We start from the raw sequence: 27315 nt of genomic DNA, 5'->3' as shown, positions 1-27315 counted from the left end.
TTGGTCACATCTCCAGATTTATGCTAAAAAGCCCTAAACAGTTTCATTGTTAGGTTCAGAACTCTCTTTATATTTCCAAATTTCAAAGAGACTAATTTCATACTTAGCAACCTACCATGAAGTGTTTACCAAGCTTCTAAGAGCTAATAAATCTGACACCTCCCAGTACCCTAACATACTGACCACAAGTCTTGGTATCTCAGGGTTGGCATTAGAGGATCCATATAAATTCCTTTTCCTGTATCCTGGATTACCGTACATGATAGCAATTATAACAAATTTGTGTTGAGTTTAGATTTCAGATGGCTACAGACATTAAAATTATAAAAATAGCATAAAATCTCTGGAGGTGATTTTAGATATTTCACACACTAAAATCTTATTACATAGCCTAGAACAAATAGGAGACCTAAAAATGACAGACTTGTTTTGTGGGGGGGGGGGGCATGCACACAGCATGTGAAAGGTCCTGGGCCAGGGATCGAACCTGAGCCGCCACAGCAGTGACAATACCCAATCCTTAACCACTAGGCCACACAGGAAACTCTTGGACTTTAGACATAACTGCTTGGGATAGACACAGCATTAATAAATACAATTCAAATGATATATCTCTCTGGAGACATATTTATCCAATTTAAAAGGGAGGTAATATTTACATAGACAAAATAGGTAACATTTATGCCTCTGTGACACTTAAAGTTAACTATAAATCCACTGTACAAGTTTTTTTATAATCACAAAAGATTTTTTTGGATTCTCCAGGTATGTGATATGACTTGGAGCTTTTGCTCAAGAATTTTTTCCCTTTTAACTATTTTTTTCCTTTAAGCCTGGCCATAATTCAAATATTTTATAGAGATTTCTTCTTTTTGACTTTTGAAACACTACAGCAATGCTAGTGTGGCGGTATCAGTTCTGTATTTGACTATTACAGCCAATAGTTATACCACAAGGTTCCCTGCCATATTACCTACACAGAGGTGCTCAATAAATATTTGTTGAGTGAATAAACAGAAGATGGAAATATGCACACTAGGATTAGACTGCAAAGGAAAACCTAATCCAAGGAAACAAAATACAGGCAGAACCAGGTAGGATGCCCTTCCACCAGAAAGCAGTAAAGACAGCTACTTCAGTATAGGATGACGAAAAAGTTCTATGGATAGTCGTGGATGGAGCACAACACTGTAAATGTACTTAATGTCACTGACCTATATACTTAAATGTAGTTAAGACAGTAAATTTTATATTATGTATATTGTACAATTTTTAAAACAATTTTAATAGCTACTCAATCAAGTTTGTAACTACAGACTTTCAGAGGAAAAATACTGAGTCTATGGTGAAAAATTCTGCTATGTAAAATATTACGCTACATGGTACAGTAGAAAACTTTAAAATACACAAAAAGGCTCTCAACGAAAAAGTTGTGGTGTGAGGACACTTGTTTTACAAAGTATCTGTGTTTGCCAAGTCCTTGTGACGAAAAGTAACATACCATGGTAACTGTTTATGTATAAAATACTAAAATATTTCTATTATAAGAAAAACCAAGTATACCTTTAGGTAAACAGAATTTGAGTCTTTAGATATAAACCTGCTTCCTTAAAAAACTGAATTAAACTGGAGTTCCTCTCAGGGCTCAGCGGTAACCAACCCGACTAGTATCATACCATGAGGATGTAGGTTCAACTTCTGGCCTCACTCAGTGGGTTAAGGATCCCAAGTCACCATGAGTTGTGGTGTAGGTGGCAGACGAAGCTCAGATCCCACGTTACTGTGGCTGTGGTGAAGGCCAGCAACTGCAGCTCAAATTTGACCCTAGCCTGGGAACTTCCATATGCTGCAGGTGTGGCCCTAAAAAGACAAAAAAAAAAAAAAAAAAAAAAAATTTTTTTTTTTAGTTAAACTGGTTTAAGTTGTTCATAAGCCTTTCAATTTTACATAGTTGTTTTTTTTGTTTGTTTGTCTTTTTGCTATTTCTTTGGGCCGCTCCCTCGGCATATGGAGGTTCCCAGGCTAGGGGTCGAATCGGAGCTGTAGCCCCCGGCCTACGCCAGAGCCACAGCAATGCGGGATCCAAGCCGCGTCTGCAACCTACACCACCGCTCATGGCAACGCCGGATCGTCAACCCACTGAGCAAGGGCAGGGACCGAACCAGCAACCTCATGGTTCCTAGTCGGATTCGTTAACCACTGCGCCACGACGGGAACTCCTCAATTTTACATAGTTTTTTAAAACTCAAATAGGCTAACCACAAAGAAAATTTTATAATGTTAATATGAAATACTTATTTGCAGATCTTATTACACAAATCCAAAACAAGAGGGACAGATCACTTTAAGGAGAGAAAATTCTTAAACTAAATACCCAAAGGCTAAAAGAAAATATAAAATGTCACCCAGTGACATGGGGACTATCTGCTGACCCAGAAGTCTAGCTCACCATTCCTGCAATACTCTCCAATAAAACTCGGGAACAGGTCTGGCAGAAAGTCTGTCCTGTAGCTCCAAGAAATCTGGTATGAACCAGATGTTTTTAAAAAAGGAGAGGGTCTGTGGCTTTGAACAACCACCAGCCTTGCAGTTTATGTTCTGTTTCAAAGCTGTGAGCAGTCAGCCAAAAATTCTAGCATTTTTTTTCCTCCTCACCAAATTTTTCTGGATTCAAGGAGCTAGTTGGCAAAATGAAGTCAGCACATTGCTGCACTTGGTCTGTCACTAAATAGGAACATCATATTACTGCTGTTAACCATCCAAAAAAACAAAAATAAAAACAAAAAACCAACCTGCTTTAGATCTAGGATAGGAAAAATGAAACTAAATGATATAGTTATCACATAAGACAGAAAAAATTTATAAAATATATAGAAAGTACTTTCTATATTAAGGGTGGGTTAAAAAGGAATTGAGTTAAAAGAACTTTCAAATAACAAAAGCAAAATTAAAAAAATAATATATGTAAAACTGTCAAAGGGAAGAAGTGAAAAAAATGAGTTACAAACAACAAATGGCTGGATTATTGGAAAGAGCTGCAGTTTAATTAAACTATAGAACAGTATCTTGCTCAGCTTCTCAGAATCAGCTACCATCATGCACCAAGAGGACTTCAAGTAGAAGTAAAGCTCCTACATAGAACAAGGGTTATTTTCAAGTCTAATTAGCTGTCTCAAATTCTATCAGGTACTAAATCTTTCATGGTTTCTTCACAGCCACTCTTCCAATAAAAGCATCTACTCTCCTAGGTGGTAATGCAAAATCAATCTTTTTTTTTGTCAAAGTTTCTTTCATTTGCCTCTGAATTCATAATAAACTTACTCATAAAGCTTATACTGCAAGCTTCTAGAAGTAGAAACATGACTTACATAGCTCCTTAAATGAACAAATACAAACAAAAAGAAAAGCTTCCAATGATAGAACAGTGCCTGATACAAAAGGTACTAAGTATAAATACTTGCTGAATGAATAAAGGAATGAATTATAGCTAAGTTTACCATCCCCCTCATAAAGGATGTTTATATTAAGGGGGCTCAAGAAACCTTTCCCTAGACAGCTAATCTCCAGGCAAGGCCATTAAATATAGTGACCAAGTGGCACACTCACTCACACTCTCTCCTTTCACCCTACCCCATCCGGCTACTCACACACATGTACCCACACACATTTGATACCAAAGCCAAATACAGTGCACTTGTTTGCCCCCCTTTCCCTGACTTCCTGCCTTGAATAAAATCCTTGGTAGTATTTATTGCTTTGCACCCCCTAAAAATCAGCTCAGGAGTTGCCCAAAGAGCGAACTACCATTCTAATTCCATCTTCAGGAGAATCACCTTTCCTAACTCAGGTTCTCTGGTTCTTTCTATCTTCTCCATTGGGTGAAATAATTCCCTGCCCATGACCAATAAATTATTTTACAACTAATGGCTCTTTGTTATTAGGTATACCCATCTGTGTGGAAATTGTTGGGCAAGACACATGTCTGCCTTACCTTCCACTGTGTCCTATATGAACCCTTTAAATTACAGCTTTCACATAGTGACTTTAGTCAATGAATAGGCAATCATTAAATGTACACATAAAAACAATGGCTGGAGTTCCCATTGTGGCTCAGAGGGTTAAGGTTCCAACCAACTCTCCATAAGGATATGGGTTCGATCCCTGGCCTCACTCAGGGGGTTAAGGTTCCAGCATTTGCCACAAGCTACAGCATAGGTGACAGATGTGGCTTAGATCCAGTGTTGCCATGGCTGTGCCTTCGGCCTCAGCTGCAGCTCTGATTCAACACCTAGCCTGGGAACTTCCATATGTTGCAGGAGTGGCCTTAAAAACAAACAAACAAAAAACAATGGCTACTAATTTATAAATAAAAACACTGACCAGTGGTGACGAATAGGTTGTGAAGGTAAGAAGTGCTGAGCACTATTTCCTTAATCCAAGGCCTAGAGGTCTAAAAAATGGCTGAAGTGTATATAAAAATGCTGAAAACCTCTCAGGAAAAATGGTAATACAACAGAGTATAAATTAAATAGAACTGCAGGTCTAAAGAAACCCTACGATGACAAAGATGGACAGAGTACATAGAAAAAATAGAAACAAGTGGAAACAAGAAGACTAATCAAATGGAAGTTTTAGATATAAATAATCCACCAGCCACAGTCAACTGGAAGCATGGCACAGGAAATGTCAACAGTGGTGACCACTGACCACAGAGAACATGAATACTCTTCTCACAGTACAGATGTCTTTCATTCCACTTGGTATGAAAATACCTTCCACTTTCAAAAGAAGACTGTTTCTATATGTTTACACTTTTCAGAGAATGTCTATAAATTACAGGGGCATATTTTTTATACAATTTGCTTGTGTGTATTGAAACCTACATTTAGTCATGGCCAATTAATTGCTGCTCTCTCAAGAGCTTTATTATTAAGCTCATTAACTGCTGTATCTGAGGGGGAAAAAAGATGGTTAATTGTGTTTATAATTAAATATATGAATAAATGTCTTAATATTTTACGAACAACCATTGAAATATGCTGGAAGAGCCCACATTATGCCAAATACAGCTAGAAACTTTTTACACATCCAGTAAGTCCTTGCCTATCAGATTGAAAAAACTTCCTCTCTCAGAACCATGCTCTCATCTCCCTACCATCACAACCAGAATATCTGTCCTGAAACTTCATTAACAGTTCTGACCACACCTAAGAGTAGCACACTGGTTGCTGGGGCAAAGGAGCTAATGACTCACAGTATCTGTTGCTATGAACTCACTCTTGCACTACACCAGCTTCTATGACCTTGCTGGAATCGAAGTCAGAAATCAAGAAAACAAATAACAAGATACGCATACAGAAAAAGAGTCAGAAGCCAGAAGGAAAAGCAGAACTAAAAATCACAACTCTGGAACTAGGTTGTTCAAGAAATACCAAGAAGACTGGTAAGAAGTTTTGTTTTGGAAAAAAACATTTCTAATAAGATATTTTGACATTTCACTGTTATGATCAACCATGAATTACAGAGCTTCCTATTTTGAGGTAACAGAAGAGAAAGCTTCACACTAGAAGGAAAAAAGTTGTGAAGAGAAGGCACTCTTTTCTAGCTGGTCATAGCACAGTAAGCAAGAGAGCTGTTATTAACTGAAATACAGCAAGGAGAAAAAACACTGACTGACAGGTTCAAAGCAGAGTAACAATAAAAATCTTAATTTTCTTCATTGGTTAACCTCATGTACTAAGCCTACTTTAAGAAGAAAGAGGTTGAATAACCACATACCCCAAATCCTACTCCAGTAAAAAGGCAGAGACTACAGGAACATAAGAAGTTGGCTTTCTTTAAAACGGAAAAATTTCCTCTATTTCATAAACAGAGCAGCCTGAAGGACTGCTGCAAGTAAGGCTATTAAAATGCTAAATTTGCCTAGCACTGAAATTAACACTTTTTAGCTAGAATTCAAAGAAAACAGCCACATATATAGTCTGACTTTATCACCTTTCCAATTCCCAACACTTCAGATTTTTAAAAACTCTGACACAATATAATTTAGCAAGAGTCAAATTATGCTAAGCATAATTTCAAATGTTATTTTTAAAGTATTAAAGGGGAATGGTCTACCTAAAATCTAAATATCAACTTCACTTCAATGTATACTTGTCATTCCAGCCTTTTCTTTTTTGGTAACTAATCACTAGTAGTCAAAATTTTTTAAGGTAAACTACTTCTAGACACTCCAATTTATAGTTCTGACCAGTAATTTAAATGATTTGCTGGAGTTCCCACTGTGGTGCTGTGAGTTTAGAGTCCGACCACAGGGGCTGAGGTCTCTGGAGAGACACAGATTCAATCCCCAGCCCGGCACAGTGGGTTAAATGATCCTGTGCTGCCACAGCTGTGGCATAGGTCGGATTCAATCCCTAGCCCAGGAATTTCCTTATGCTTTAGGTACAGCTATAAAATTTAAAATACATACATACATACATAAATTCCTGTGCATCAACTATGAGTAGCATGTCTCTGTGACATGACATTTAAGCCTAAGTATTTATACTAAGTGCACATATCACTTGACTTCTAATCATATCGAAATATATTTTTGGCTTTAGCTGAACATAACAATGAGGGGGTGTTCTAATAACAGTAAAAATAAAAGAGCTAGGGCCTTGAAGAACGAACTGCTTTTTGACCATTAGAAAGGGTCAGGAGGACATCTGGTACAAAAAGAAGCCATGAACAAAGACAGAACCACAAGGCATGTTTCAGGAATCTAGCACAGGAAAAGCCTAGGTTGCAAAAAAAAAAAGAGAGAAGGAAAAAAAAAAAAAAAGAACCTGTAGACTGGGTTCAAACCATGAAGGACTTTCAGTACCAAAGCTCATGAATTTTAAGCTTTATTCTCCAGGTAATAAGCAGCAGAGGAGTTTAAGCAGCAGGATGACCATTAAAAACTGTGTGCTAAATACAGAATTTCCACAGGTAAGAAACTACAAGTTTCACATAACATTTCCTATGTCCTGTTATTTATAACCCTGAACTACTGAAATGTGAAGCTAGGATGTCAACACCACCACTGTGGTAACTCAACATTTCGTTTTTCAAGATAATTAAGAATTCGCATTCCCTTGCTTAACATAAACTTTCCGAAAGGCTTTGTCTTTTTGTTCTGTTTTATCTAAAACAAACAGCACACCAGGGGAAAAAGTAGAGTCTTTTCTAATGTTTGCTCAATCTGAACGCTAAATCTGGCACAAAGGGTACACACTACTTTATTACTATATATGACTGGCTCTATTTCCCATTCCACAAGGCTATTTTTTGATTTGCTGAATATATAACGAAGGGAGAAATGAGTGGGAGGAATTTCTCGGAGCCCTTAGGGGACTTATACGTAAAACTTTACTCCTCTCCACCTCCCCATTCTTCCTCAAAAAAACTCTTCTTGATTACTATAATTATAAGCTTTATTCCATTAACAGAGCTGGAAAGTTTTCCAGTGGTTTTATTTATAACAGACTATAAGTCTGTCCCCAGTTCTAGGGTAAGCTTTCTCATTCTTTCAAATTATTACAGGGTTTCTCCAGCTGTCCTAACTCCCGGAAGCCTGCACGTCCTCATGGCTATTGAAGCAGCCACTGTTCCTAAAGATAAACCCCCATCTCTACCACCACTTATCCCCGCTCCCATGCCAACGTACAAGTACGAAATGGTAAGGGGTTGCTAGGGATGTAGCCAGAAGCTTGCTGCACCTGGAGCCTATAATCAGGGAGAGCCCATTTTTGAAATTCAGGTCAAAAGTTAAAAAGCAGAAAAGAGGGAAACACTGCCAACTTTCTCCTAAGGAATGCACATAGGGTTGCTTCCCTTATCCTCTCCCTTGAAGTTTTAAATTATAAATCTCTTACAGTCAGGTTAAGTGCTATTTGAGGTCTGGAGCCAAGACAGCCTTTCACATGGAAGACACAGAATAAGTTTTTTTTTTTTTTTTAAAAAAAAAAAAAAGGTACTTCTTGGATTGAGGTTTCTGCTCATCTGTTTTACCACTTTTGTTCCTATCTTGCCCTAACAGAAAGTTCCTGTTACATAAATTATCACTCTTCTTTGTTTTCTTACTCCTAAGACACTCAGCGATCCTTAACATCGCTGAAAATCAAATCATGACCAGAAAGTTGGACTTTTCATTTGGACTTTTCACTACTGTGGTACCAAATGAAGAATTTCTAAAGTTAGGGAAAAGCAAATTATTCTCAAGAAGTGTGGCCGTTTAGAGTTTAAGCCACACGTCATACGCTTTACTAACAAGACGAAGTAGCTTTATATAAGGCAGTGTAGTGTGAAAGTTCTTACAGAAACTTTTCATAAACACTGAAAGCAACCAATCTGTGAAAGCACTATGATCAAACACTAACAGTAGCATTCCTTCTTGTACTATAGTTTCTAACACCAAACAACTTCATGTTGACATCATGCAACAATGTCCAAGATCATCCTCTACTTAGCTGCTAAATCCCTGGCCTAAAAATCATCAAAAGGGTTACTGTTAAGCTCAGCCAAAGGAAGCACAGTACTAAGTCTCTTCCCTGACAAATGCTACAGATTTCAAAAGTACATGAGAGAACAGCAACATTTAAATCATTAGAATCCAAAGCTAAAATTCACTAAGATAATAACAGGGAAAGGAGGTGTGGCTCAGAGTTTTTGTTTTCAACCTATTTACTAAGGCAGCTTAGCAACATCTCTCCTAAACATCTTCAGGAGGCAAATGTTGGTCATAATCCTTTCCCTCAAGCACAAAGGGCCAACCCTTAGTCTCCAAGGGATAAAACAGAACCATCTGAGGGAAAACAAAAGATAGCTGGGTAAGAAGGAAATATTTTCCTAAGAGAATGCAACATTTTTCCCCCCTCTCACTTCCTTTTAGAACTAACAGCCTTTACAAGTACAGGAGTACTAACCATAAAGAGTCAATGAGAGAGAAAATAACTCACAGAAATTAGTCAGAATCTTACTATTTAGTTATCTAACAATCCAGACCTGAGGGTTGAAGGTAAATCTGAGTATGCAGAGTGACCTGCCAAAGCCCAACCAACTTTCACAGTCACCATCCAGAGAACTACTAAAAGGAACAAAGGCAAACATTAAGCAAAGCACTCTTCCAAATCATACAAAAATAACGTACCCAACCTCCACGTATTCACAACACCTCTCAATACAAGGGTTTTCTGTTCTTTTGTTTTTTTGCTTTTCAGGGCAGCACCTGCAGGATATGGAAGTTTCCCGGCTAGGAGTCCATTCAGAGCTACAGCTGCTGGCCTACCCTGCAGCCATAGCAACTCAGGATCAGAGCCATGTCTGTGACCTACACCATAGCTCAAGGAAATGCCAGATCCTTAACCCACTGAGCAAGGCCCAGGATCAAACCCAGATCCTCATGGATACTAACTAGGTTCATTACCACTGAGCCACGATAAGAACGCCTTTTTTTTTTAAATTCCTGGGTTTTAAACACTGGGAATGCTTATATTAATTTACTGATATTATGAAATTTTAAAAATTAAACTATTGTGTTGATTTACAAAACAGGGACATTTATAACTTTGCTTTTTTAAAAAATAGAGTACTACATACCAATTGTAAAAATTAAAATTAAATACAGAAATACAGGACATAGGAGTTCCCGTCGTGGCGCAGTGGTGAACGAATCCGACTAGGAACCATGAGGTTGCGGGTTCGATCCCTGGCCTTGCTCAGTGCATTAAGAATCCAATGACCCTGGCTAGTGTTCAGCCAGCCTCTGCTTGAACAAATCTTTTGAAAGGGACCCCTCATGGCAGCTCAATCCATTTTACAAAAGCTTTTATTCTAATACTGCGTTGCTAATACATTACTGTCAGATAATCCTGGTTTTTCTCCTGAATATGTCTCTGTTGTTAAATATGCACCCATAAAATAGGGTACCCAAAAATGAACACAATACTCTGGATCAATTATACTCCTTATTCTTGACTTTGCTTCTATTAAGAAACCAAATCACACTGTGGACTCACACTGAACATTATGTCAAACGAAATCCCCCGGGGTATTTTTCATGTTATCTGCAGGTAAACCACATCACATCCAGCTAGAGTAATACCTATTTTTGGAATCATATGTGGAATTCCACACTTATCAATGTTCAATCCATCTTGACCCATTCTTTCAGTATAGTAACTATTTTCAATCTCTATTGTGAAAAAACACATTAACTAGACAACTTATTATCAGATATATGGATTTGCAAAGCAAATCATCATCCATGTGTTATTAATAAAAATGTTGAATGTTAAATTATACTCAGCTATAAAAAAGGACTGAAATCCTGACACTTGCTACATACAAGATGATGGGCCCTGAGAACGTTATCCTTAATGAAATAAGCCAGACTCAGAGTGATAACTATTGTATGATTATACTTATGTAAGTTACCTAGAATAGGCAAATACATAGGTATGGAAAGAAGACTGGAGTTTACAAGTGCTGGAAGAGGGGAAAATTACTGTTTAATTGATACAGAGTATTTGGAGGGATGATGAAAGTTTTAGGTAGTGATGATGTAGTTAATGTTTCTGAAATGCACACGTACAAGTGGTTAAAATAAGTACTGTGTTATGTACATCCTACTCAGTAAAGGGGGGAAAAGGGTGAACTATTATTGATGCTGAGTGAAAGAAAGCCCATCTCAAAAGTTTACGAACAGCATGAGTCTGATTATATACCATTCCTGAAATGGCAAACTTAGAGAAAAGGAAAACATGTTAGTCATTGCCAGGGGTTAGGGAGTGAGGACGAAAAAGGTAGGATTTTTAAAGGATAGGAAGAAGGATCCTTGTGGTGATGGATACAGAAGCCTACACATGTAACTCTAGAGAACTAACACACACACACACACACACACACACACACACACACACACACACACAGGATGAGTAGAAGGAAACACAAAATCTAATTGCACTTTTGTTAACATCCTGGTGGGGATATAGTACTACAGTTTTGCAAAATGTTACGATTTGGGGGCACTGGGTAAAGGGCTCATTGGATCTCTCTGCAGTATTACTTACAATTGCATGTTGATCTATAACTATTTCAAAATTAAAAGTTTAACTCAAAAGGATGAGTAAATTTTAAAATGATGACAAAGCATAGTGTCTGCCTATTGCTACCATGTTACCACTGTTGCTGTTATGGTCAGCATAACCAGAACATTCCACCAACAGACACATGCATTCTTTTTATTAAAATTCTTTGGGAGTTCTCGTCGTGGCGCAGTGGTTAACGAATCCGACTAGGAACCATGAGGTTGCGGGTTCGGTCCCTGCCCTTGCTCAGTGGGTTAACGATCCGGCGCGTTGCCGTGAGCTGTGGTGTAGGTTGCAGACGCGGCTTGGATCCTGCGTTGCTGTGGCTCTGGCGTAGGCTGGCGGCCACAGCTCCGATTAGACCCCTAACCTGGGAACCTCCATATGCCGCAGGAGCGGCCCAAGAAATAGCAAAAAGACAAAAAAAATAAAATAAAATTCTTTGGATTTAACTGGTTCTAAGTCCACTCAATTACAAGAATGTAAAGTACTCATTTTTTTCCATGTTGTTTACAAGGAAATTATTATAACCCTGGTTCAATATCCAGTATCTTAATATTTTTCAAAAATAACTCATGGACTTGGAGAAGAGACTTGTGGTTGCCTGATGGGAGGGGGAGGGAGTGGGAGGGATCGGGAGCTTGGGCTTATCAGTCACAACGTAGAATAGATTTACAAGGAGATCCCGCTGAATAGCATTGAGAACTATGTCTAGATACTCATGCTGCAACAGAAGAAATGGTGGGGGAAAAACTGTAATTGTAATGTATACATGTAAGGATAACCTGACCCCCTTGCTGTACAGTGGGAAAATAAAATTTAATAAAAAAAAAAAAAAAAAAAAAATAACTTAGTAACTATTACTGTGTCTAAAGCACAGTGTTATCCACTATATTTTCAATAGAAATATGAGTCACACATACAATTTTAAATAGTCTATAAGCCACCTTAATAAAAGAAAAGGGAGGAGGTCCCATTGTGGCGCAGTGGAAATGAATCTGACTAGGAACCATGAGGTTGTGGGTTCGATCCTGGGCCTCGATCAGTGGGTTTGAAATGGAGTCTTAACTAAAGAACAACACCCCCCCCCCTTGGCTAAGAAGGCAGCTGCAAGCCTTTCCAGCTGTGCTAAGGTAACAACTGTGTGCTCTCTGTCCAAGCCAGCAGCCCTGCTAATCAGGTACCCAGCATTGCTTATCAGTTCTGCTTCTGTAACCTTGCTTGCTCAGTTTCTTAGGGAGGAACACTGTCTGCTTGGGGATGGGGGAGGTCCGGGATGCTTACATGGGAAAATCAAGACCTTGTAGTGTATAAAAGTTACTGAGAACAAAGACCTGGTGCTCAGACTCTGGAGGTGACTCCTCTGAGCCCGCACCGGTGCTGAATAAACCTTGCTTTTCCATATCTCCGAGTGCTGTTTGTCTCCTTCCGTTGCCACGGTTTTTGCGGTTTCCACAACAGGTTAAGGATCCAGCGTTGCCATGAACTATGGTGTAGGTCACAGATGCAGCTCAGATCTCGAGTTGCTGTGGTTGTGGTGCAGACCGGCAGGTGTAGCTATGATTCGACCCGTAGCCTGGGAACCTCCATGTGCCGCAGGTGCAGCCCTAAAAAGCAAGAAAAAGAAAAAAAAACAAGTAAAATTAACTTTAATAAACTATTTTATTTAACACAGTCTCTCCAAAATAGTATCATGTCAACATCTAAATAATCTGATGTATATTTTAGGACATCTAAATTTGAACTAGGCACATTTCAAGTCACCTGTGGCTAGTTACTACCATGCTGGACAGCATGGACAAGCATTTCACTCAACTACTAGTTTCACAACCCTGTTTAGAAAGAAAATTAGGGTAATCTTCAACTGTTACTTCCTTCTTTAAAATACTTAAAAATTTTAAAATCCATTTTTAGTCATCTACTCTAGAATCCTGCCTATGTCACTAGTCTCTTTCTGGTCTGCAACTCTACTCTCTTTTTCAGAAGACTCAACTTCAATTTTCTAGGATTTCTCTCCTTTTCTAAGACTTCTCAAAGACCACAGATAATTTCATAGTTAAATTCTGAGAACCATGCAGTTTATTTTTTTCTGGGCTAACTCTATGTTTTCTTATAGACTTTTCACTATTTCCAGACTTGGACTATCCTTTATTAGTGTCATTTTCATCCTTCAAGTCAAAAGAGGTTCTTTATCTGAAATGTGAGTAAGAGGTAAGGAATCATGCCTTCATTGTCATCTGTTTTAACATCATTAAATATAAAAAGCAGTCTTACACTTACTTATTATTCCACAATTTTAAAAACGTTTTTGCTGTTTTTGTTTCTTTAGAAGTGTCATCTCATTTTGAGCTCATTCTGATAATGCTCTAAAGTCACTCAATTGTACATCCTCCCCAGTGGCATTTTGTAAATGTCTGTCTTAGATCTGAGTAAAGCAAGTGATTTCTTTGGTAGTATACATCAATCTTTAAAGAATCCTTCTCCAATTCTTACTCAGAATTTCCATTAACATTGCTATTATTTACTTTTGAGGGATTTTTCTTTCCTTCCTGGACCACATTCCCATTTTAAGCCTCTGTCCACTGATTCCTATTTTTGAGGTTTTAAAATGTAACTTTCAAAATAATTTTCCAAGTTTTTCTTCAACAAGCACATTTTACCATTATAATAAAAAGTTAATTCTTGAAAAAAAAGTACATCCAAATTTGTTTTGTCTACCTTCTATGAAATTATCAGAAAGGTTCATCAAGATTAAATAGATGCACCAATTTAAGGTAAATAAGACTAAAACTATCTACATCAAACCAATATAGGGAGTTCCTGTGTGGTTCAGCAGGTTACAAATCTGACTAGTAACCATGAGGATACGGGTTCAATTCCTGGCCTTGCTGATGGGTTAAGGATCAGATATGGCTCAGATTCCGAGCTGCTGTGGCTGTGGCATAGGGGGAAAAAAGGCACAGGGTGGCCAAAAATGGGGAAAAAAAAGAGAAGAAGAAAAGAAACAGTATACAGTAGGTACCATCGCTTGAGCACTAGCTTATATGCCTCTCATATGTTGTCTCATTTTATCTTTTCAACAACCCTGTAAGGTAGATTTCCTCCATCCCACTTTATAGATAAGACTAATGTTTAGAGATTAGGGTGGCTTGTCCAAGATCAAGGTCACCTAGGGAGAGAATGGTAGATTTTGAAATCAAGTCTGTCACCAAACCCTGTGTGTATTCTTTCCAATGGTTTCTACCTTTCTTTAAGCACTCCTTACAGATAGTCTGTTTATTTTTTTCCATTTAATACTAATCAGGCATAAGTGCCCTTACTGAAAGATTACACTCATTAAACCCACTAAATGTAGGGAAAAAAATCAAAAGGGTATTTTTGGTCTCACGGATGCTCTTTCCTATAATTTAATCGAGCTAAGAATACATTTAACAGCCTCCATTTGCTACTACAAAAGAAGCTACATACGATAGCTATATGTAAATCACTCTCACTGTCCAGTTAAACCGGTTATGAATTCTTCGAATACCTAAATTCCTTTTGAGGGAGGGTAAAACAAACATATATTTAAATGTTACACACAAAACTTTGTGATACTAGGTACAAATGTTTCTTATATTCCTAGTGAGGTAATTGTGTTGAAGGACTGTGCAAGAAACCAACAGCATTTTTTTTTTTTTGACACGTTTAGCAGTCATGATTTCCTTGCACAGATTCCCACAGGAATTAAAGGGATTTAATTTAGTTCACCAGATCCTATCACATTTGATTGAAAGTAATAGTGCTTTAAAATTTCTTCCATTTATCTATCAACAATCTCCATTTCACTTTTTAAAAAACATGACTTACTCTCTTTATGACCAACACTTTAAAAACTAAAAGACACTGAAAAGGACACAGGAGTGACTTCTCTGTAAGAACATTCTCTGAGTCATCAGTTTGAAAAATGAATGGATGATAGATTCATAATGAAGTAAAGCTTAAGAAAGTCATCCCTACTCTTACAACTCAACAACAGAAAGACAAACAACCCAATTTAAAATGGGCCAAGGACTGAATAGGCATTTGTACAAAGATACACAAATGGCTAATAAGCACATGAAATTGTGTTCAACATTAGTTATTAGGGAAATACAGATCAAAGCCACAAAGAGATACCATTTCACACTCACTAGGATGGCTAAGATAAAAGTCTGGCAGTTCCTCAAAAACTTAAACATAAAATTATCCTGTGACCTGAAATTCTACTTTTCGGTATATACCCAAGAGAAATGAAAACATATGTCCACAAAAAACCTGTACAAGAATGTTCATAGCATTATTCATACTAGTAAAAAATGGAAATAACCCAAACATTATTCTACTGATGAATGGATAAATAAAATATGTATATTCATCCAATGTTATGGATTATACAATAAGAAGGATGAAGCATTCAAGTATGGTATAAAATGGATGAACTTTAGAAAACATGATATTAAATGAAAGACACCAGTCACAAAAGTCATGCATTGCATGATTTCATTCAAGTGAAATGTTCAGGTTAGGAAAATCCATAGAAAGAAGAAATTAGTGATTGCCAGGGGCTGGATATAGGAGGGAATGGTGAGTGACTGCTAGTAAGCACAAGGTTTCTTTCCATGGTGATGAAAATGACGTGGAATTAGAGAGTGCAGAACTCTGTGAATACACTGAATTGTATACTTTACAAGGGAGAATGCTGCGGTATGTAAATTATATGTCAATAAAGCTGTTATGAAAAAAGAGAGATTCCTACCCTTTACACTGAAGTTAAGGACAGCCATAACTTTCCAACATCCTTTCCATGGGTGCTGACAAGAATACCCAGGATAAAAGTCTGAATGAGTAGTAATCTTTATTTTTTTCACAGACTTGTTCTCTGAATTATTAACATTTTCAACCATTTAAAAAGGATGAGACATGGAAGTTCCCAAGTGGTGCAGCAGGTTAAGGATCCAACATTGCTGCAGCTGCAGTGCAGGCTGCAACTAAGGCACAGATTGAATCCCTGGCCCAGGAACTTCCAGGCATAGCAGATATGGCTAAATAAATAAATAAATAGGATGAGACAAATGATTTTTTTTCCTTTTAAATACTCTGAAGAGAAATAAATACAATCAAACATACCAGGAAAAAAAAAATCATAACTGCTTTTTGAGCTTGGGAAACAATTTCTGAGTACAGCTAAAAAGAAAAGCTTTTGAAACAGAATTAGCTTTAAACCCAATAAATGAAAATAAAGGCCAAAAAATGGATGGTTAATAGAACTCTTAAAATGATATTTTTATATGTTTAATATTTACATATTTATGAGGTAGCATATTACATATATTAAATATTGCATTCAAATAAAGCAATCTGTTCTACATGAGGCCTGAAGTAACTTAGTCCCAATTCAGTTTCCTAGATAAGAAAAAGGATTTAGTATGATTTTCATCTAGATTCTAAAAATATAAAGTGTTTCCAGCAATTATTCCAAAACACCACTCATATCATCTATACCCATCAGTCAGTACTCTTGCAGTTACAGAATAAAATAAACTTCAGGTGGTTTTAACATAACGGAAATAATCTGTCCCTACATGAAGGACCAGAGATAGGAGTGCAATGTTTAAGGCCATATTAATCCAGCAGTTCCATAATGTCTTGAAGAACCCAGGCTGTGTCCATTTTCAACCTCAATGGCTGGTTCTTCCAGTGGTTTATGAGAGCAGCTAGTCACAAATGGATTTGTAGGTTTCTTTGCACTCATGAAAAAGCAAGAAGCTTCCCTTACTCAAAACCCTTTCCTTCAGGCTGTCTAGGCCAAGTTAGATCATGTGCCCACCCCAGAATCAATTACTGCCACCAGAGCATTTCCATGTACAGACCGGCGAGCCCTAGGCTTGCTCAATCACTGGTTAGGGGGATGTAATTATATGACTGCCTGAGACTAGTGGCTTTTTAACTTTTTCAACTTCAAGCCACAATATCAAATATATTTTTATCAAACTAAGTATGTACATATATACACATAATCAGATAAGTTAACAATCATTCTATAAAATAAAACTTATCCTTACTATTCACAATGCATTCATTTTTTTTGTATTACACTTATTTTTTTTTTTAAGTTAGTTGTCCTTCTACTAAATTGACTTTATGACCCTTTAATAGGTCATGTCTGGCAGTTTCAAAACCTCTGGCTTAGGCTTATCAGAGCTCACATGTGAGACTAGAGTCAGATTCAGAAACCATTACTGCGACTACACAATGGGGGAAAGGTGAAATAGTTACTGAGGCACCAGGCACTGCATCAACTAACACTGCCCACAGTGCACTTTCACATGCATCATCTTGTATGATCTTACAAAAGTAGTACTGGAGGAGTTCCCAACGTGGCACAGCGGAAACAAATCCCACTAGGAACCATGAGGTTGTGAGTTCCATCCCTGGCCTCTCTCAGTGGGTTAAGGATCTGGCGTTGCCGTGAGCTGTGGTGTAGGTTGCAGACACGGCTCAGATCTGGCATGGCTGTGGCTCTGGAGTAGGCTGGCAGCTACAGCTCCGATTAGACCCCTAGCCTGGGAACCTCCATATGCCAAAAGTGCGGCCCTAAAAAAAAAAAAGGAGTACTAGAAAAATCCAAAGGATATGCATAAAAGGAAAAGAGGTCTTATCTTCTCACTTTGCAACTATTAAAACTTTGAGTATATTTAATATAAGGAGGTCGCATTCAAAAACTGTTCACAGGAATGCATTCTCTAGAAAGCACCTACAGGGTATGGCCATCAGATATTTTTAGGAAGGACAACTAGAAGAATAACTTTTGAAAGAAGGCGGAAAGATACAGTTAGAGCAGTGGTTCTCAGCCAGGAGTGATATTTGGCAATGTCTAAAGACATTTCTTGGTTATCAAAATTGGGGAAGGGAGTGCTAATGGTATCTAGTGCTTAGAGGCCAGGAATGCTGCTGAAGGTCTTACAATGCACAGGACAGTCCCTCAATCACAGAGAATTATCTGGTACAAAGTATTAGTAGTGCCAAGGCTGAGGAACTCTTGTTAGAATATTACCACATATGGTGCTGTTAGTCCACCTAAAGTCCAAATGCTACTCTGCAGCATGAGAATATTAGATACATAAATCTAATAATATCTAATAGTATTTAAGCAGTCCCAGCTTAAGTTGGAAATAGAAAGTAGAAAAGAAAGTGAGCAAGAAGCTGAGTTCACTTATTCATAGTGGCAACTATCCTGCATTCCAAAGGCACAAATTTATCTCACTTGGGGTTGATTTCTTTTTTAAAAGTGGTCTACAATGCAGTTTTCTATCACTTCATTATTTAATACATTGTTTTCCTTTTTTTTTTTTTTTCCTATATTTAAGGCCGCACCCGTGGCATATGGAAGTTCCCAGGCTAGGGGTCGAATGAGAGCAGCAGATGCTGGCCTACACCACAGCAACAACAACACAGGATCCAAGCCACATCTTTGACCTACACCACAGCTCACAGCAATGCTGGATCCTTAACCCATGAAGGGAGGCTAGGGATCAAACCCACATCCTCATGGATCCTAGTTGGGTTCATTACCGCTGAGCCAGGACTAGAACGTCTATAATAGAATTCTTTAATAGGAAAGATCTATCGGTGCTAACTGAGGTTGGAGGCTTTTGCTATTCTGAAGCAGCCACTGGAGCTAGTGCACTACAAGTAACTGTAACCACAAAACATTCGTCAAGGTGAGAGTTGGATAAAGAAGCAATTTCCTTCAAGGCCAACCTTAGGTTAGGCATTGGAATGAAAACAGACAGCTTCATTCCACTACTCACTGGGCAGTCTTTCTAGTATTTCTTTAATTTTTTTTTTTTTTTTTTTTTAATGGCTATACCCACAGTATATGGAAGTGCCTGGGCCTGGGATTGAATCCACGTCTCTGCAGCAACCTGAGCTACTGCAGTCAGATACTTAACCCACTGCACCACAGTGGGAACCCCTAGTATTTCTTATCTTTGTTAGAAACCTCATGCTGTTCTCCTCCTATGCAGTATGTAAATAATTTTAGTCACTCTATGATATCCAGCAGCTCATGGGATTTAATAACACAGAAATGTCTTTCTTTTTCCACATCTATAATTACATCTCTACTCTCAACAGGACATCTCAGGGGAAGAAAAAGGAAGTAAGATGAATGTCTTCAAATTCCCATCAAAACAAAACAGAACAAAATCTTCTCTCCTCTGTAGCCTCACTCTACACTTTCTCTCATGCACCACACTCCAGCAACACCAATCATCCCTCTGTGCCTCTATTAGACCAATCTCATCCACCAAATTGTGTCCCAAACCCTCATCTTGATCCTAAACCTCTTTTCACTGTTCCCGATATTGAGGTATTCTACACCCTTATCATTACATAGATTTCTCCTTGTCATTTACATCTCAGCCTAAGTACCTTAACCCAGGAAGGCCCTCCCTGACTACTCAAATCCAAGTCAATCCTGCAACCACTCTCTACCATATCAGATTTCCCATGGTTTTAAACTACCCAGACCCAGCAGCTTTAAAAGCCTTCCTTTAGGAGAATTTCTCATAATTCCTGCCTCCCCAAGACAGGAGTCAGAAATTCATTTTCCCAGCCTCTCTTGCAAACAGGAAGCAAGTATTTGACCTAGGTTCTGCCTATCGAACACATTGAAATGATATTTCAATTAGGAAGCAAGTGATATAATGGAGACACCATGTTTTGGAATATGTTCTGAAGAACAGCTCAGAGAAATATTAGCTTTCCTTCAGACACAGAAATGGTAAAGATCCTAGCAGCTGCATCTCACACTTAGCATAGACAGTAAAAATTCAAATACCTTTTCCCCGTGGCAAAAACAGTGGAGTCACCAATGACATAGTCTGGGGGTATAATGTGGGCACTGTTCCTAGCTAAGCAGACTTCAGGACTGATTCTCCAGCTTCCTGCAAAGATTCTGTGCCCTATGCAATATCCTTAAAAATAATTTTTTTTAAACCTAAGTGCCCATTGACAGATGAAACAGATAAAGAAGATATATATGGCATATGTTTATGCTGAGTAGTCTGGTGTGTGTGTGTGTGTATGTATGTATAGATAGATGCATATATGCCACTTCTTCTTCATCTCTATATAGATACAGATATAGATATATACACCAGAATACTACTCAGACATTAAAAAAGAATGAAATAATGCCATTTGCAGCAACATGGATGGACCTAAAGATTATCAAACTAAGTGAAATAAGTCAGAAAGAGAAAGACAAATATCATATGATATCACTTACATGTGGAATCTAAAAACAGGTAACAAAGGAACTCATTTTACAACAGAAATTGACTCAAAGACAGAAAACAAATTCATGGTTACCAAAGAGGAAAGGGGAAGAGAGTTAATTTAGGGATTTGGGATTAACAGATATACACTCACTACTATATATAAAACAGACATCAGTAAGGACCTGCTGTATAGCCCAGGGAATTATATTCAATATCTTGTAATAACCTATAAAGTAGAAGATATAGATGTATTATAGATACATGTATGACTGAATCACTGTGCTATATGCCTGAAACACTATAAATCAACTAGACAACTTTAAAAATGGGGGGGGGATTTTTTTAATTAAAAATGGGAAAAAAATTTTTTTTTTCTGTAACTAAGTGGGGTGGTTCCGCCACTTGCAACTAAGGTATCAGATTCATTATTCATAAATGTTTTCATCAGATTCTTACTGATTTTTTTTGTTAATTATTTTATCTATTGTCTGTCTCTCCCAACAAGAATATAAATTCCATGAAAGGGATATTGTCTAGCTTGTTCATCCCTATATACCTACAATTTAGAATAGTGCTGTACATACAAGAGGCATTCAATAAAAACTAAAAAACAACAAAAAAATCCACCTTTTTACTGATACATAAATGTATAGTTCTTGGAAACCAGTTTGAAGATATTCAAAATATCAGTGCTATAGTATTTAAGAGCTAATGGAATTCCCACTGTGGCTCAGCAGAAACGAACTTCATTAGTATCCATAAGGATGTGGGTTCCATCCCTGGCCCGGCTCAGTGGGTTAAAGATCTAGTGTTGCCGTGAGCTGTGGTGTAGGTTGCAGATGCGGCTTGGATCCCGAATTGCTGTGGCTGTGGTTGGTAACTACAGCTCCAGTTCAACCCCTAGCCTAGGAATGTCCATATGCCGCAGGCACGGCCCTGAAAAGGAAAAAAAAAAAAGACTACGAAGAAGAAGTTAGGAGCTAAAGAGGATAGATTGTATTGGAGAGGCCAGAGGTCAACTGTAATCCATCTTTCTACAGGGGTGTAGAAGGGGAAATATATGATTTCTAAATGGATGAGAACAAATGAATAGTAATGGGAATGAGTGTGACAAACACAGAAATAAGGAATTAAGGTAAAGTGTGTTTAGCTGGGTTGAAAATATCTTAGATAATGCAAGATCGGCAAGATTATGAATGGCTCTGAATGCTAGGCTTGGGGAATGGTGTATTTGATGATGTTTCAAGAACACTAATCCTTAATAAGCATTTTCATCTATTCTTTATTCTAGATGTTATCTGCTGTGCAAAACTACAACAGCTACCCACACATTTGCTACACTATTCCCTTTCTGAACATTGGTGCTCTATATTTATCTGTTCAAGCTGAGAATCTACTAGAGAAAGAGATTCTTTAATTAATACTTTTGTAACCAAGCAAATACCCAATTTAAAGATAAAAATCTATTATTACCAAAATGGCCTTTATTTCCCAACCTCATCCTTAAAGATAGATTTTAAAATTTGTCTCAATTCTATTTATTCTCTAGTCTATTAGAATATTACACTGCTACTAGTTTAATGAACTAGAGCTTTGAGAATAGAATTTTATTTTGTTTTATATTAAAGTAACACAACTACCCAGAACACAGAGAGATAATCGATTTTATAAAAATAACTTTTCAGATAAAACTCTTCAGATTCTCGTAAGAATCCAGCAAATCCTGTAACTAACTATAAAAAGGCTACATAATTATATTTTATGGTCTTCCATGAATTAGCAGAGACCTTAGAAAGACTCTCTTATGTTGTTGGTTTTAGAAAACAATTTGACAGTATTCATTAAGTATTACTAAACATAAAAATATCATATGTACACATCCTTTGAATCAATAATCCCACTCTTGATTCTTTATCCCATGGAGGAAATGGGCCAGCAAAAGATATTACAATGTTCACAGTGACAAAAAATGGGAAACAAAGTATATGTCCATCAACAAGGAATTAACTAAATAAACCACGGTACTAGCTGCACCAGGGAATAATCTCATATATAATGCCATATTTTATATGGCCATTAAATGAATGACTCAGAGTTACACATATTGACTTAGAGGCAGTTCTAATTATTGCTGGGTGAGAAAAACAAGATACAGAAAAGAAGGTATAATATAATCCAATTCTATAAACCAAAGTAAAATTAAAAAAAAAAAACAGTACATATATGCATGAGGAGAGTGTGTGTGTATTGATAGTTAGGCAGACAAGAAAAAGACAGGATGACAATTCAAGTAGAGAGTGTGTGTACTGATAGGAAGGCAGACAAGAAAAGGATAGGATGACAATTCAAGTATGGAGAAAAATAAAGAAGGATAAATATACACGGTTACCTTGGAACAAAATGGAACAAAAAGAGAGAAAGAAAATTAGGAAAGAAATATAAATTCACAGTTGCATGAAAATATATGTATACATCGAAACAGATCTAATAACAAAGAATCCATCTAGTCCCAAAAATGCCCACTCCATATTAAAGCTGATATAATCAGGAGTTCCTGTTGTGGCTCAGCAGGTTAAGAACTAACATAGTGTCCCTGAGAATTCAGGTTCAATCCCCGGCCTTGCTCAGTGGGTTAAGTATCTGGCATTGCCATAAGCTGCAGTGTAGGTGGCAGATGTGGCTTGGATCCAGTGCTGCCAGTGCTGTGGCATAGGTCAGCAGCTGCAGCTCCAATTCAACCCCTAGCCTGGGAACTTCCATATGCCGCAGGTGTAACCATAAGGGGAAAAAAAAAAAAAAAAAAAAAGTTGGTATAATCAAAGAAAATTCTTCCATGTGTTTAGCTGAAATTTGCTTCTCCATTAAGCAGAAGGAATAAATCTAACACAACCATCTTCAGGTATTTTCAGGACTAATATTTTATTCACTTAGCAACTACAGGTAGCTCCCTACTTTCATACATAATACGGCCCTTAAAATAATGCCTAAAAGTTGAATGTATAGACTCAGACTTAAGTGATTTAAATGTTTAAAAAAATGACAAGCGGAAAAAAAAATTGCAACTCAGATTATAAAGAGTTAGTTTCCCTAAAATATAAAGAGCTCCTATTAAATTACAAAGAAAAGGACCCATATCACTGTAAGAGTAAACAAATAGGAGATTTAGTGCACAGCAAAATAATAATAACGATATAGTTGTTTCACTTCATGCAAATTAAACCTACAGCAAGATACCATTTTTTCACCAGACACAGTTTAGTATTTGTTATCAAATGCTAGTAACACTTTTTGGTGGCAAAGATGTAAGCAGACAGTAATTCTCATACCTTCTGCTTTTAGGAAGGCATTCTTTAAGCTCATACAGGAGCAATATTGAATGCACAAAGTTATTCTTATAACAACGCAAATAACAGCAAGACTGGAAACAATGTGTAACAGAGGGAATTGATTTAAGTGCAGTACATAGCTACACACCTATGTGATAGAATCCCAAGCTATAAAAACACCAGGGAACAATTCTAAAAAAACAGTTTACAGGACAATTCTTTCTTTCCCTTTCTCCTTCCTTCTCTCCTCTCCCTCCCTCCCTCCTTCCTTCCTTCCTCCCCTTCCCCCCTCCCTCCCTCTTTCCTTCCTTCTTTCCCTTTCCTTTTTTGGCCACACCCACAGCATATGGAAGTTCCTTCGCCAGGGGTCAAATCTGAGCTGCAGCTGCAACTGACACTGGAGTTTGCAGCAATGCCAGATCCTTAATCCACTACACTGGGCTGGGGATTGAACCTGCACCTTTGCAGCAACCTTTGTAGTTGGATCTTTAATCCACTACCCTACAGCAAGAACTCCCAGGACAATTATTTCTTAATATTCTTTCTTTTCTGAAATATACTTGATTTACAATTTTGTGTCAGTTTCAGGTATACACCATAGGGATTTTTTTTTGGCAGATTAGATTCCATTATAGGTTATTATAAGATATTGGGTATAAGTCCCTGAGCTATGCAGTAAATCCTCATTGCTCACCTATTTTTATGCACAGTAGTTTGTATCTGTTAATCCCAGACTCCTAATACGTTCCTCCCCGCCCTTTATCTTTGGTAACCATAAGTTTGCTTTTCTATGTCTGTGAGTCTATTTGTTTTGTATATAGATGCATTGTATTACTTTTTAGATTCCACATGTGACATCATGTAATATTTGTCTTTTTCTGATTTACTTCATTTAGTATGATAATTTCTAAGTTTATCCATGTTGCTGCAAATAACATTTCATTCTTTTTTTAATGGCTGAAGAGTATTCCATTGTGTGTGTATATATACACACATATATATGTATGTACATATATGCATGTGTATATATTTATATTCACACACATACACACACATCATCCTTATCCATTCACCTGTGGATGGACACTTAAGTTGCTTCCATGTCTTAGCTATCGTAAACAGTACTGCTATGAACATGGGGGTGCATGTGCCTTTTGAATTAGAGTTTTCATTTTTTCTGGATAAATACCCAGAAGTGGAATTGCTGAGTCATATGGTAGTTCTATTTTCAGTTTTTTAAGGAGCCTCCATATTGTTTTCCATTTGTGGCTACACCAATTCACATTCCCACCAACAGTCTTATTATCCATATCTTCTCCGGCATTTATTGTCTGCAGATTTTGTGATGATGGCCATTCTGACTGGTGTGAGGTAATAACCTCATTGTAGTTTTGATCTACATGTCTCTAATAATTAGTGATGTTGAGCAACTTTTCATGTGTTTTTTGGCTATGTGTATGCCTTCTTTGGAAAAACGCCTATTCAGGTCTTCTGCCCATTTTTTTTGGTTTGTTTGGGTTGTTTGTCTCTTTTGATATCGAGTTGCATGAGCTGTTTCTATTATTATGGATATTAAATCCTTGTTGGTTGCATCCTCTGCAAATATTTTCTTCCATTCCATAGACTGTCTGTTCCTTTTGTTGCTGGTCTCCTTTGCTGTGCAAAAGCTTTTAAGTTTGATTAGGTCCAACTTGTTTACCTTTTATTTCTTTTGCCTTGGGAGCCTAATCTAAGAAAATATTGCCACAACTTATGTCAAAGAATGTTTTGCCTATGCTCTCTTCTAGAAGTTTTATGGTGTCAGGTCTTAACAATTGTCTTAAAACCATTTTGAGTTTATTTTCATATATGGTATAAGGGAATGTTCTAGTTTCATTGTTTTACATGTAGCTGTCCAGCTTTCCCAACGCCACTTGTTGAAGAAACTATCTTTTCTCTATCGTGTATTCCTGCCACCTTTGTCACAGATTAATTGACCCTAGGTGTGTGGGCTTATTTCTGGGATCTTTATGCCGTTTTATTGATCTATGTGTCTGGTTTTGTGTCAATACTGAACCGTTTTGATTTGTTTTTGTTTTGTTTTGTTTTGGTTTTGGTCTTTTTGTCTTTTTCTAGGGCCACACCCACAGTATATGGAGGTTCCCAGGCTAGGGGTCAAATCAGAGCTGTAGCCACTGGCCTACACCACAGCCACAGCAAAGAGGGATCTGAGCCATGTCTGCAACCTACACCATAGCTCAGGGCAAACCCAGATCCTTAACCCACTGAGTGAGGCCAGGGATCAAACCCACAACTTCATAGTTCCTGGTCGGATTCATTAACCACTGAGCCATGATGGGAACTCCCTAAACTGTTTTGATTACTGTAGCTTTGTTGTATAGTCTGAAGTCTGGAAAAGTTATATCTCCAGGCTTGTCTTTTTTTCTCAGGATTGCTTTGGCAATTCTGGATCTTTTGTGGTTCCATATAAATTTTAGGATTATTTGTTCTAGTTCTGTGAAAATGGTCATGGGAAATTTGATAGGGATTGCATTAAATCTGTAGACTGCTTTGGACAGTATGGGCATTTTAGCAATATTAATTCTTCCAGTCCAAAAGCACTGGATATCCTTCCATTTCTTTGAATCATCCTCAACTTCCTTTATCAATGTTTCATAGTTTTCAGCATATAGGTTTTTCACCTCCTTGGTTAAGTTTATTCCTTGGTATTTAATTGTAAATTGAATACATTTTTAAATGAGGTACTTTTGTTTTGTTTTTGCTTTTTTAGGGCTGCACCCACAGCATATGGAAGTTCCTGGGCTAGGGGTCAAATCTGAACTACAGCTGCCAGCCTATGCCACAGCCACCACAACACCAGATCTAAGCCACATCTGCAGCCTACACTGCAGCTCATGGCAATGCTGGATGCTTAACCCACTGAGCAAGGCCAGGGATTAAACCTGCGTCTTCAGAGACAATAGTGGGGTTCACTATTGCTGAGCCACAAGGGGAACTCTGAAATTCTTTTTTCACTTTCTCTGTTATTTCATTATTAGTGTATAAAAATGCAACAGATTTCTGTATATCAATCTTGTATCTTTCTGCCTTGCTGTAATAACTTATTAGTTCTAATAGTTTTTGTGAGGAGACTTTAGGATTCTCTATATAGAGTATCATGTCATCTGCAAATAGTGACATATTTTACCTCTTCCCTCCCAATCTGGATACATTTTATTTCTCTTCATCTGACTGTTGTGGCTAGGACTTCCAATACTATGTTAAATAGAAGCACTAAGGTTGGGCATTCTCATCCTGTTTCTGAATTTCAGCCTTCAGGAAGGCTTTCAGCTTTTTTATCACTGAGTATGATGTTAGCTGAGAGGTTATCATAAATGGCCTTTACTACCTTGAGATATGATCTCTCCATACCCACTTTGAGCTTATTTCTTAATATTTTTAATTACCAAACCTATAGACAGAAGGATAGACTTTCCAATAGCCATAGAAGAATCTGACAGTCTCCACTAAAATAGCAAAATATTTCTAGAAAACAGCATCTCAAACAGATGGGGTTTTAAAGATGCTTTA

General features: G+C 37.5%; 1 protein-coding gene and 1 long non-coding RNA gene across 3 annotated transcripts in view; both read right to left on the bottom strand.

Moving 5' to 3' along the window:
- Window positions 1–27315, bottom strand: part of MCU (mitochondrial calcium uniporter) — a 202937-nt gene that overhangs the window by 148961 nt on the left and 26661 nt on the right. The gene's annotated exons all lie outside the window — the stretch shown is intronic.
- On the bottom strand, window positions 6168–16126 carry LOC146396880 (uncharacterized). The gene is made up of 2 exons (XR_014828138.1): window positions 11965–16126; window positions 6168–11686 (listed from the first exon to the last, which is right to left on the bottom strand). It is a non-coding gene; the product is annotated as an uncharacterized LOC146396880 (long non-coding RNA).

Source organism: Sus scrofa, chromosome 14 (genome assembly GCF_054392235.1).
Source record: "Sus scrofa isolate SSC_HxYL_T2T_F1_AM1 chromosome 14, Sscrofa_HxYL_maternal_Yorkshire_Landrace_v2.0, whole genome shotgun sequence".
In the NCBI taxonomy this organism is placed as follows: domain Eukaryota; kingdom Metazoa; phylum Chordata; class Mammalia; order Artiodactyla; family Suidae; genus Sus; species Sus scrofa.
The sequence above is the reverse complement of the archived record's forward strand: the minus strand, read 5'-3'. Positions and strand labels throughout refer to the sequence as shown.